The 13,445-nt window shown below is 38.8% G+C and overlaps 1 pseudogene; it reads right to left on the reverse strand.

The window, feature by feature from the left end:
- Window positions 1-5,655: 5,655 nt before the first annotated feature.
- LOC148777535 (olfactory receptor 10AG1-like) lies at window positions 5,656-6,587 on the reverse strand (annotated as a pseudogene).
- Window positions 6,588-13,445: the final 6,858 nt, after the last annotated feature.

The raw sequence follows: 13,445 nt of genomic DNA on the forward strand, positions 1-13,445 counted from the left end.
ATCTCATCTTCTGATGCCCTCTTTTCCTTCTGCCCTCAATCTTTCCCAGCATTGGGTGCATCAGGTGGCCAAAGTATTGGAGCTTCAGCATCAGTCCATTCAAAGAATATTGAAATATATATGTTTATATTATATAAAATGCATATTATACATATGTAAAAGTGTCCATGTACATATATATCCTATGATATATATGTATCATAATCTTAAATTTATCTCTGTTTTTAACTATTATTAAAGCCATTTTAGTCCTTTTTCAAAGACATGACCAAACATTATATATTCTGGCTCTGTTTAGTTCATAAAAAATGTGTTATTTCTTTCAAATATCAAATATTATTTGGCTGGTATTAAAATTTCTCTGTTAGCTACTAAATATTCTGTAAAATGTTGGGAGGCAATAAGAAAAGAAATGAAGAAGAAAAGAAGTAATTTTCTTCCATATGTAGTTTTTATTTTCGGAATAAAATTTATTATTTTTGTGATGTGCATATTATTCTCTTTGTAATAAATCTATACTACAAAAAAGTATAAATAAATAAATAAGTCAGACATTATCTGAATTCCTGTCACTGTAAAGAAGCCCACCCTCTCTTCTAATACACATCCAGATATTGGTGACATATATACACACCAACCGGAAAGATGCACATGTGAAATGATATGTGAATATATGGATGCTAGCTCCCTTTGTGTTACAAAAATAGAGTTACATTTATACATATATTTATGTACTTATTGAATGTCTGAAAAGTTTGGGATTTCCTCACTGGCATGGCTCTAAAACATTGTCTTGAGAGACTGTGCAGCATCACACGGAAAACGGGCGCCATGTCTACTATGTTCCAAATGAGAACGGCTTCCCTTTCCTTTCCTAGTGTTGTCTTTTGCAGTATTAAAAAGGCTTTTAATAAACATCGTTGAACAAACACAATTAACCATCATTCTTGGGCAAATATTTTTATGAGGCTTCATTGATATAGTTTTTAAAGTAAAAACAAAACAAACAACATTCTACATGTTTTCTTAAATCACTGTTCCCAAAAGATACAGAATTTATTCCAGATGATTAGAATAAAAACACCATAATAAAAACACTGCTTACACAGTGTATTACTTTCCTAGATCTATTGTAACAAATTATCACAAATTGAGTGGTTTAAGGAACAAAAGTTGACTTTCTCACATCTTTAAAACCCAGTGTCCAAAATCACAGTGCTGGCAGGGTTTTCCTCCACAGGCTCTGAAGGGATAGTCACTCCTTGCCTCTTTCAGCTTTCAGTAGTCCTTGACGTGCATTGCTTCATGGCTGTGTCACTCCCGGTTGCTTTCTCCATTTTCACATGATATTCTTCTATGTGTCGCTACGTCTCTATTTTTAACTTAATCTCTCTTCCCACCTTATAAGAACTAAGAACAATGATCATAGAATATAGTGCCCTTAAGTTGCTGCTGCTGCTAAGTCACTTCAGTCGTGTCCGACCCTGTGTGACCCCATAGACGGAAGCCCACCAGGCTCCACCATCCCTGGGATTCTCCAGGCAAGAACACTGGAGTGGGTTGCCATTTCCTTCTCCAGTGTGTGAAAAGTGAAAGTGAAGTCGCTCAGTCGTGTCCGACCCTTAGCGACCCCACGGACTGCAGCCTACCAGGCTCCTCCATCCATGGGATTTTCTAGGCAAGAGTGCTGGAGTGGCCTTAAGTTAAGGTAATCTTATTTCAAAGTCCTTAACTGAAATACATCGGCAAAGGCTTTTATTTTCCTAATAAGTTCAGGTTTGCAGGTTGTAACCTGACATATATTTACAGGGATCAACATTCAACCTAATGCAGTTTATAGCTTAAATTCCTAATATTCCTAATACTAAAGAGACACTACAAAAGCAAAACGTGAAGCCACAAGCTGGAGGAAATGACGTCACTAGAAAACAGTCAGCATTGGGGTAACAAAGGATCCTTTCAGGGTTTGTACTCTGACAGGGATATGAACAGTAGCAAAACAGAGAAAGAAGGAAAAACTGAAAGAAAACACTCAGATTACCCTACTCCCACCAACTTGGATGCAGTTGTTATTTTCTCATCGTCTAAATACAATCGTAAGTCCAGAAAAGGACAGTGAATATTCCTGAAGTAATGGTAAGTTTCAAGCAAATTTCTTACAAGGCATGACCATGATCATTGGATATATCGCAGTTAACTATCATTTTATTGCTCAGGAAATCTCTTAACTCACTCTTTCCCAGTGAGAGGAAAGATAGGTCTTCAGAATAGATCATTTCCATGGAGACAATGTGTGCTTTGATAACCCAGAGACCCTTAACTCTTTGAAACTAGGTCCTTTCACATAATGTAAGAAGACAGTGATGATATTAACTATCAGTTTATAGGAACATAGAAATAAACTCTCTTGTTGACCATGATGGCTACTCCATTTCTTCTAAGGGATTCCTGCCAACAGTAGTAGATATAATGGTCACCTGCATTAAATTCACCCATTCTAGTCCATTTTAGTTCACTGATTCCTAGAATGTCGACGTTCATTCTTGCCATCTCCTGTTTGACCACTTCCAATTTGCCTTGATTCATGGATCTAACATTCCAGGCTCCTATGCAATATTGCTCTTTACAGCATCGGACCTTGCTTCTATCACCAGTCACATCAACAACTGGGTATTGGTTTTGCTTTGGCTCCATCCCTTCATTCTATCTGGAGTTATTTATCCACTGATCTCAAGTAGCATACTCGGCACCTACTGACCTGGGGTTTCCTCTTTCAGTATCCTATCGTTTTTCCTTTTGATACTGTTCATGGGGTTCTCAAGGCAAGTATACTGAAGTGGTTTGCCATTCCCTTCTCCAGTGGACCACATTCTGTCAGACCTTTCCACCATGACCCGCCCATCTTCAGCGGCCCCAAACGGCATGGCTTAGTTTCATTGAGTTAGACAGGGCTGTGGTCAACGTGATCAGATCGACTAGTTTTTTTTTTTTTGATTTCTGTTCGTTTCCAAGGCAAACCATTCAATATTAGAGCAATCCAAGCCTATGCCCCAACCAGTAATGCTGAAGACGCCGAAGCTGAAAGGTTCTATGAAGACCTACAAGACCTTTTAGAACAAAAACCAAAAAAGATGTCCTTTCCATTATGGGGGAGTGGATGCAAAAGTAGGAAGTCAAGAAAAACTGGAAGTTATAGGCAAATTTGGCCTTGGAGCATGAAATGAACCAGGACAAAGGCTAATAGAGTTTTGCCAAGAGAAGGCACTGGTCATAGCAAACACCCTCTTCCAACAACACAAGAGAAGACTCTATGCATGGACATCACCAGATGGTCAACATCGAAATCACATTGATTAAATTTTTTGCAGCCAAAGATGGAGAAGCTGTATAAACTTAGCAGAAACAAGACCAGGAGCTGACTGTGGCTCAGATCATGAACTCCTTATTGACAAATTCAGACTTAAATTGAAGAAAGTAGGGAAAACCACTAGACCATTCAGATATGACCTAAATCAAATCCATTATGATTATACAGTGGAAGTGAGAAATAGATTTAAGGGACTAGATCTTATAGATAGAGTGCATGATGAACTCTGAACGGAGGCTTATGACATTGTACAGGAGGCAGGGACCAAGACCATCCCCATGGAAAAGAAATGCAAAAAAGCAAAATGGCTGTCTGAGGAGGCCTTACAAATAGCTGTGAAAAGAAGAGAAGCGAAAAGCAAAGAAGAAAAGGAAAGGTATAAGCATCTGAATGCAGAGTTCCAACGAATAGCAAGGAGAGATAAGAAAGCCTTCCTCAGCGATCAATGCAAAGAAATAGAGGAAAACAATAGAATAGAAAAAACAAGAGATCTTTTCAAGAAAATTAGAGATACCAAGGGAACATTTCATGCAAATATGGGCTCGATAAAGGACAGAAATGGTATGGACCTAACAGAAGCAGAAGATATTAAGAAGAGGTGGAAAAAATACACAGAAGAACTGTACAAAAAAGATCTTCATGACCAAGATAATCACGATGGCGTGATCACTCACCTAGAGCCAGACATCTTGGAATGTCAAGTCAAGTGGGCCTTAGAAAGTATAACTACGAACAAGGCTAATGGAGGTGATGGAACTCCAATTGAGCTATTTCAAATCCTGAAAGATGATGCTGTTAAAGTGCTGCACTCAATATGCCAGTAAATCTGGAAAACTCAGCAATGGCCACAGGACTGGAAAAGGTCAGTCTTCATTTCAATCCCAAAGAAAGGCAATGCCAAAGAATGCTCACATTACTGCACAATTGCACTCATCTCACACGCTAGTAAAGTCATGCTCAAAATTATCCAAGCCAGGCTTCAGCCATACGTGAACAGTGAACTTCCAGATGTTCAAGCAGGTTATAGAAAAGGCAGAGGCACCAGAGATCAAATTGCCAACATCCGCTGGATCGTGCAGAAAGCAAGAGCATTCCAGAAAAACATCTATTTCTGCTTCATTGACTATGCCAAAGTCTTTGACTGTGTGGATCGCAATAAACTGTGGAAAATTCTGAAGAGATGGGAATCCCAGACCACCTGACCTGCCTCTTGAGAAACCTGTGTACAGGTCAGGAAGCAACAGTTAGAACTGGACATGAAACAACAGATTGGTTCCAAATAGAAAAAGGAGTACGTCAAGGCTGTATATTGTCACCCTGCTTATTAACTTATATGCAGAGTACATCATGAGGAATGCTGAGCTTGAAGAAGCACAAGCTGGAATCAAGATTGCTGGGAGAAATATCAATAACCTCAGATATGCAGATGACACCACTCTTTTGGCAGAAAGTGAAGAGGAACTTAAAAAAGCCTCTTGATGAAAGTGAAAGAGGAGAGTGAAATGGTTGGCTTGAAGCTCAACATGCAGAAATCGAAGGTCATGTCATCTGGTCCCATCACTTCATGGGAAATAGATGGGGAAACAGTGGAAACAGTGTCAGATGCTATTTTTTTTGGTTCCAAAATCACTGTGGATGCTGATTGCAGCCATGAAAATAAAAGGCGCTTACTCTTGGAAGGAAAGTTATGACCAACCTAGATAACATATTAAAAAGCAGAGACATTACTTTGCCAACCAAGGTCAGTCTAGTCAAGGCTATGGTTTTTCCTGTGGTCATGTATGGATGTGAGAGTTGGACTGTGAAGAAAGCTGATCGCCGAAGAATTGATGCTTTTGAACTGTGGTGTTAGAGAAGACTCTTGAGAGTCCCTTGGAGTGCAAGGAGATCCAACCAGTCCATTATTAAGGAGATCAATCCTGGGTATTCATTGGAAGGACTGATGCTAAAGCTGAAGCTCCAATACTTTGGCTACCTCATGCGACGAGTTGACTCACTGGAAAAGGCTCTGATGCTTGGAGGGATTGTGGGCAGGAGGAGAAGAGGACGACAGAGAATGAAATGGCTGGATGGCATCACCGACTCGATGGAGGTGAGTTTGAGTGAACTCCAGGAGTTGGTGATGGACACGGAGGCTTGGCGTGCTGTGATTCATGGGGTCACAAAGTGTCGGATACTACTGAGCGACTGAACTGAACTGAACTGAGAAATAAACTAGATGATATTTTCTGATGTATTTACATGAGAAACATAGAAACAAATTGTTTCTGTAATTTCAAGGCTTTGAGTCAAGTTGATATTTTACTTAGTAGTTTTCTCAGTGATGTTTTTTCCTCAGAGTAAATATAATAGGATTCAACTTTGGGATCCAAACTGTGTAGAAAAGAGATCAGCTTCCCAGTTTCTTCAAATGGATTTTGTTTGGGCTGTAAACAGGTGGTAGAGGCTGTGACGTAGAATAAGACCACCACTGTGAGGTTAGACGAGCAAGTGGAGAAGGCTTTAGCCCTCCCTCTGGAAGATGGCGATTTCAGAATGTTGGTGATGTTTTTGCCATAGGAGACCACAGTCAACAGAAATGGAACCATGATGAACACCACTGCAACTCCACAGACTGCTGTCTCGTTCGTAAATGCGTCCCCACAAGCAAGCTTGAATACTAGGGAGAGGTCACAGAAAAAATGATTAATTGTGGTAGACACCCAAAAAAGCAGAGAGAAAACCTGCCATGTTTGCCCAGTTACAACAGGGACTCCACTGACCCAGGAGGCAATGACCAGCTGGACACAGACCTGGGAGCTCAAGATCAGACCATAGTGAAGAGGGTTACAAATGGCCATGTAGCGGTCATAGACCATCACGGCCAGGAGTAGACACTCTAAACCTCGAAACAGAAGGACCAAACACGTTTGTGTAGCACAGGCAATGAAGGAAATGTTCCCTTTCTGTCTCAGGAGGTCCGTGAGCATTCTTGGGATAGTGACAGTCACATAACAGATTTCTACAATGGAAAAGTTGTTGCGGAAAAAGTACATGGGGGTCTGGAGAGTGGATCAATTCTTTTTATCAGTACAATGACACTATTGCACATCATGATGGTCAGATACAGGACTAAAAATATCCCCAAAAGAATCCATTGGAAATTGGGAATATCAGAAAACCTCAAAAGGATGAATTCCATCATTGTGGTGATATTTGGTTTTTCTGTTCTTACATCTGTGGATATGGTAAATTCAAGACGGTTAATTCATTGATGCTTTTGAGCAATGTTTCCCTTCTGTTAACTGGATCAGATGCATGAACCTATTCACATAATCCTTGCGAGTACTGCTGCCTTTGCCTTGCTCAGTTTCTAAGACATGAGATTTGAAACCTCAGCGATGAACTGACGTGCAGTTAAAGTCAATTTGAGAAATAAAATCTCCATTGTCTCATACTTGGATGTAGTGATACCAGAGGGCTTCCCTGGTATTTCGGAAGTAAAAGAATCGGCCTGAAATGCAGGAGATATGGGAGATATAGGTTTTATCCATGGGTAAGGAAGATCCCTTGGAGGAGGGGATGGCAACCCACCCCAGTATTCTTGCCTAGAGTATTCCATGGACAAGAAGCATGATGGGCTATGGTCCATGGGATCACAAAGAGTCAGACATGACAGAAGTGACTGAGCAGCAGCAGAACTGATACCAGAAACAATAAGATGTATGCATTTTTATTTAAAGCTGATTGTGCAGCAATAGTGTTAAATTATTTCACCCCTTTTATAAGTGAAATTATATATGACACAGGCTTGCTATTGTTTTTCTTTGGGTTCATCAATTTCTTTTTCTGTACCTATTGACTTATTCCATTTCCTTTCAATTCAAAGCTTTTCACTTAAAACTTTTGCCTAATTTTTATTCATAACATTTTAAGCCCTCCCATTTCTACTTCAATGAGAACTGACTTTCCTTGTTACTGGGGGAGCAGATACGTGTAATCGTGTTGTTCTCGTCTGTGTACCTCACCCATCGGTTATGCTACACATGGAAAGCATGTTACATCATGGGGTCCAATAACGTTCCCTATTAATACCCACTGTACACTGCATTACAAATACCAATTAACCTTTAACTCAGTCCATAAATATGACCCATTCTTCATGATATTTGGGGTTCCCTGATAGCTCAGTTGGTAAAGAATCCACCTGCAATGCAGGAGATACCGGTTTGATTCCAAGGTCAGGAAGATCCACTGAAGAAGGGATAGGCTACCCACTCCAGTGTTCTCGATCTTCCCTTGTGCCTCAGTTGGTAAAGAATCTTCATGCAAGGCGGGAGACTGGGTTCGATCCCTGGGTTGGGAAGATCCCCTGGAGAAGGGAAAGGTTGCTCACTCAAGTATTCTTGCCTGGAGAATTCTATGGACTGTCCATGTGGTCATAAGGAGTCAGACATGACTGAATGATTTTCAGTTTCATGATATTTTAATATAGTCTGTTCTTAACCTATGTGATTCTCTGATCCATTGTCACCTACTTCTCTTACAACCAAATAAAATACTTCCTAAAAAATTCCTTTGTAATTTTATCTAATAAATGTAACTTTATTTAAACCCTATGATTATTTGTTTTAGGAATGCAAGTGGCAAAAGCATATGAGTGTGACTAACACACACACACACACACACACAGAGGCCTGTTACCTTGCTTCACTTCAAATTCATGTAATCAGTTACCATCAGGCAGTCAACACTGTGTGACAATTTTCATAACACTTTATTAATGACTGTTTTCTGTGTTTTCATATTTCATTAAATCTACTATGTCTGTTCCCATCTTCCAGCTCCACAAACTATTGTTTTTGAATTAATACTTTGTTTAAAAAAATTGAGTCAACAAATGTTCTCTCTTATTTCTCTCTTTCCACTACAATTAGTTTTCAAAATTATCTTAAGTGAAAGTTTTATTATAAATACTATTATTATTATTGCTATTTCACTTATTTCTAATTTTATCATTAAAAAAATAAAGAAATACATTGGTTAATTTAAGTTAACTAATTTTCAGATAAAGATCTCAGAATTTCAAATTTTTCTGTTTTATCGTTTTTATCTTAAACCTCAAACCAGAACTACGTTTAAATAAAACCATCTAACATCTTACCTTCATGAATTTACATGAAGTTATCTATGAGAATATAGATGTTTTGACCCTGTAAATTTTTACAGTTCTTTTGAATCAGGAAGTCACTGTCATTAGGGAGTCTTCTTCAAAGATCAGCTGCTCTTATGTAGGAAGTAGTCATGCTTACCCTGGGGGACATTTTCTCTTGAGTATCAGTTTAATTTCTAGAAGACTGCTTCTGTTCAGTGATCATCTGGGTTTATGTTTTAAAACTACTTTTTCTGTAGATGATTTGTCCTCTGAAGCTCTTTCTTGACACAAAGGTTCCCCTCTGTGGGGGTGGAAAAAATTTCCAGATGTTCAAACAGGTTTTTGAAAAGGCAGAGGCAACAGAGATCAAATTGCCAACATCCGCTGGATCATGGAGAAAGGAAGAGAGTTCCAGAAAAACATCTATTTCTGCTTCATTGACTATGTCAAAGCCTTTGACTGTGTGGATCACAATAAACTGTGGAACATTCTGAAAGAGATGGGAATCCCAGACCACCTGACCTGCCTCTTGAGAAACCTGTATGCAGGTCAGGAAGCAACATTTAGAACTGTATACAGAACAACAGACTGGTTCCAGATAGGAAAAGGAGTACATCAAGGTTGTATATTGTCACCCTGCTTATTTAACTTCTATGCAGAGTACATCATGAGGAAAGCTGGGCTGGAAGAAGCACAAGCTGGAATCAAGATTGTCGGGAGAAATATCAATAACCTCAGATATGCAGATGACACCACCCTTATGGCAGAAAGTGAAGAGGAACTCAAAGGCATCTTGATGAAAGTGAAAGAGGAGAGTGAAAAGGTTGACTTGAAGCTCAACTTTCAGAAAACGAAGATCATGGCATCTGGTCCCATCACTTCATGGGAAATAGATGGGGAAACAGTGGAAACAGTGTCAGACTTTTTTTGGGGGGGCTCCAAAATCACTTCAGATGCTGATTGCAGCCATGAAATTAAAAGACGCTTGCTCCTTGGAAGAAAAGTTATGACCAGCCTAGATAGCATATTATAAAGCAGAGACATTACTTTGCCTACAAAGCTCCGTCTAGTCAAGGCTATGGTTTTTCCCGTGGTCATATACGGATGTGAGAGTTGGACTGTGAAGAAAGCTGATCGCCGAAGAATTGATGCTTTTGAACTGTGGTGCTGGAGAAGACTCTTGAGAGTCCCTTGGACTGCAAGGAAATCCAACCAGTCCATTCTAAAAGAGATCAATCCTGGGTGTTCATTGGAAGGACTGATGCTAAAACTGAAACTCCAATACTTTGGCCACCTCATGCGACGAGTTGACTCACTGGAAAAGAGTCTGATGCTAGGAGGGATTGGGGGTAGGATGAGACGGGGACAGCAGAGAATGAGATGGCTGGATGGCATCACCGACTCGATGGACATGAGTTTGAGTGAACTCCGGGAGTTGGTGATGGACAGGGAGGCCTGGCGTGCTGTGGTTCATGGGGTCGCAAAGAGTTGGACACTACTGAGCGACTGAACTGAACTGAACTGAACTGAACCAATAGTACTTTCTGGAAAAAAAATTAAAACTCAATTTATTGCATTTCAGACCATTAGTAATTGCTATAAGTTTGCCTTCCTTAATTTTATTCCCATAATTCATTCAGATCTTATCTTTCACATCTTTAGAAAAGTGTGTCACTTACTAATACACAAATGTGATATTGTTGTTCTTTCCAATACACTGTGGGGAGGATTAGATCCCTTTTCAGAAGTGGAACACTGTTCCTAGATTAACTTTTGTGGAAATTAAAGCATGCTGTATCTGCTGACAAAAATCTGGGTTGTTTTATTCATGTTATGATATCTAGTTGGTCATCTGCATAGGTATCTAACAGATTCAAAATGAAAGGCACCTTAAAAATAGCCTAGACCCTATTATGGAGAGTGAAGTAAATCAGAAAGAGAAAGAAAGATATCATATATTAACACACACATGCATAAATATAAATATATATACATATATATGTATATATATGTATGTATGTATATGTGTGTGTGTGCTTGAGAAAAATGATATTCAAAAACCTATTTGCAAGGCAGGAATATAGACGTAGACATAGAGAACAGACTTGTGAGGGAAGGAGAGGGTGGGAGAAACTGAAAGATTAGCGTTGAGACATATACACCACCACATGTAAAGCAGATGACTAGTGGAAAGTTTCAAAATATATAAAACAGGGAGCTCAACCTGAAGCTCTGTGACAACCTGGGGGCGATGGAGTGGGTGTGGGAGGGAGGTTAAAGGCGGAGGGGATGTATGTACACCTATGACTAATTTACTTTGTTTTACGGCAGAACCAACACAACACTGTAAAGCAATTATCCTCCAATTAATGATTTTTTAAAAACCCATTTAAACCCAATTATTTAAGACAGAAAAAAAAAAAAAACCTTCTTCAAAATTCTTTTTCTGTTTCAGCTACTTCCAGGCAGGTATGTAGCTAAAATTATCAGGAATGAGGTTACAAGGCCAATATCCACTTCTGCTAATAAGCACATTTTTTCTTTATGTTTAGAGATTCTTTGACAATTTGAAACACTATTCGTGTTTCTAAAATTGCATTTCTACTTTGTATTTTAAATTTCCTTCTCTTTATTACAGCAAGTTCCTCATAAGTTGGACTTATGTACTTTTTTAGGATTGATGTTTTATCCATGTCATTTAGTGTCATATTTATTTACAAATGAGAATTGCACTGATGATTTATTTCAACTAAGTTTTACTTACAGGATGGAAAAAACTGAATGTCCGTCACCCATCACCCATGTGAGTAAACTGATGTAATCCTTAAATCTATAGTTAGGATACTGAATTGAATGTTTCCGTGTTCAGTTCAATATCATCATCACCTGAAAACAAATCTACACTCTGAGACAATACCTCAAATATATCAGTGTAACAAAATAAAGAAACAACTTGAAATCATATTACAGCACACATTTGCAGTCAGTGACGAAGAAGCTCTCGTTGTTTCCAGCTAGGAGTCCCACTGTTCCTACTTCTTCTTTGTAGTTTCCTACCGGATCTTCAGCATGCAGAAACCTGAGACGCCAGACAGACAGAACATAAGGAAACAAATACACTATTCAGAGCCTCTGTACATAATAAACACATCATTTCTAACCATATGTCATTGTAGAAACTAATCACCTGGTCCAATGTAGTTCTGAGAAGGTTCAGTTCAGTTCAGTTCAGTCACTCAGTCGTGTCCGACTCTTTACGACCCCATGAATCACAGCAAGCCAGGCCTCCCTGTCCGTCACCAACTCCAGGAGTTCACTCATACTCGTCCACAGAGTCGGTGATGCCATCCAGCCATCTCATTCTATGTCTTCCCCGTCTCCTCCCAACCCCATTCCCTCCTAGCATCAGAGCCTTTTCCAGTGAGTCAACTCGTCGCATGAGGTGGCCAAAGTATTGGAGTTTCAGCTTTAGCATCAGTCCTTCCAATGAACACCCAGGATTGATCTCCTTTAGAATGGACTGGTTGGACCTCCTTGCAGTCAGGGAATGATATTTATTGTATGTCAATAAAGCAGATGTATTTGAAGAGCATAAAGCCAAACTCTGCCACAGTCCTCACTTTTGGTCACTAAAAAAAGGGTGTTATATCATGCTGCAACATGTATACCTTTAGACAGATGACTTAGAAAGACACATAACAGAATAAGTATTCATGGTACATATTTATGCATATTAATTTGTTTAATAGATATATTTGAGCCTAACAATACAATGTCATTATTATTTTCATTAGGCTTTGATGCTTAAATTGGCAATAGTGGTGAGGCATAATTTACTTAACATAAAGCATGACTTTATAATTCGGTGATTAGTTGAGATATACTTGACTTATAGCATTATATTAACTTTTGCTGAACAACATAAATATATTTTAAATGATCATCACAATGTCTAATGTTAATATCCATCACCATCCAAAGTTATGCATTTTTTTCTTGTGATGTGAATTTTTAAAAATTTCTCTTAACAACTTTCAAATATGCACAATTATTTAACTATAGTGGAAGAAAAGCTATAACAAACCTAGAGTGGTAATTAAAAAGCAATGACATCAGTTTGCTGACAAAGCTCCATATAGTTAAAGCTATGGTTTTTCCAGTAGTCATATATGGATATGATAGTTAGAATATAAAGATGGCTGAGTGTAGAAGAATTGCTGCTTTCAAACTGTGGTGTTGGAGAAGACTTTTGAGGGTCCCTTTATCAGGAAGGAAATCAAACTGATTAATCCTAAAGGAAATCAACCCTGAATATTCACTGGGGGGATTGGTGCTGAAGCTGAAGCTTCAATATTTTGGTCACGTCATGCAAAGAGCCAGTTCACTGACAAAAGGAGAAGGGGATGATGGATGATGAGATGGCATCATTGACTCAATGGCCATGAGTTTGAACAAACTCCAGGAGATAGTGAAAGACAAGGAAGCCTGACATGCTTCTGTCCATGGGGTTGCAGAGTCAGACGAGACTTAGCCATTGAACATCAACACCATGCTCTACGTTGACTGGATTGCTATACATTTTAATAGCGGTTTTATAAATATGACTAAATTTAAATTTACTGCCTTGATGTTTATATTTTGTTTCTCTTATATATATATTTTCTCCTATACATATGTATTTTCAATGTTTTTTCTTATTATTTCTTGTTATTTTAATATACTTTTAGTATTTATGTATTACTTAGACACATTAAAAAGGAGAGACATTACTTTGCCAACAAAGGTCCGTCTAGCCAAAGCTATGGTTTTTCCTGTAGTCATGTATGGGTGTGAGAGCTGGACTATAAAGAAAGCTGAGCACCGAAAAATTGATGCTTTTGAACTGTGGTGTTGTAAAAGACTCTTGAGAGTCCCTTGGACTGCAAGGAGATCCAACTAATCCAC

This window comes from Moschus berezovskii, chromosome 6 (genome assembly GCF_049115385.1).
Source record: "Moschus berezovskii isolate FMDL1 chromosome 6, NW_MosBer_1.0, whole genome shotgun sequence".
NCBI lineage: Eukaryota > Metazoa > Chordata > Mammalia > Artiodactyla > Moschidae > Moschus > Moschus berezovskii.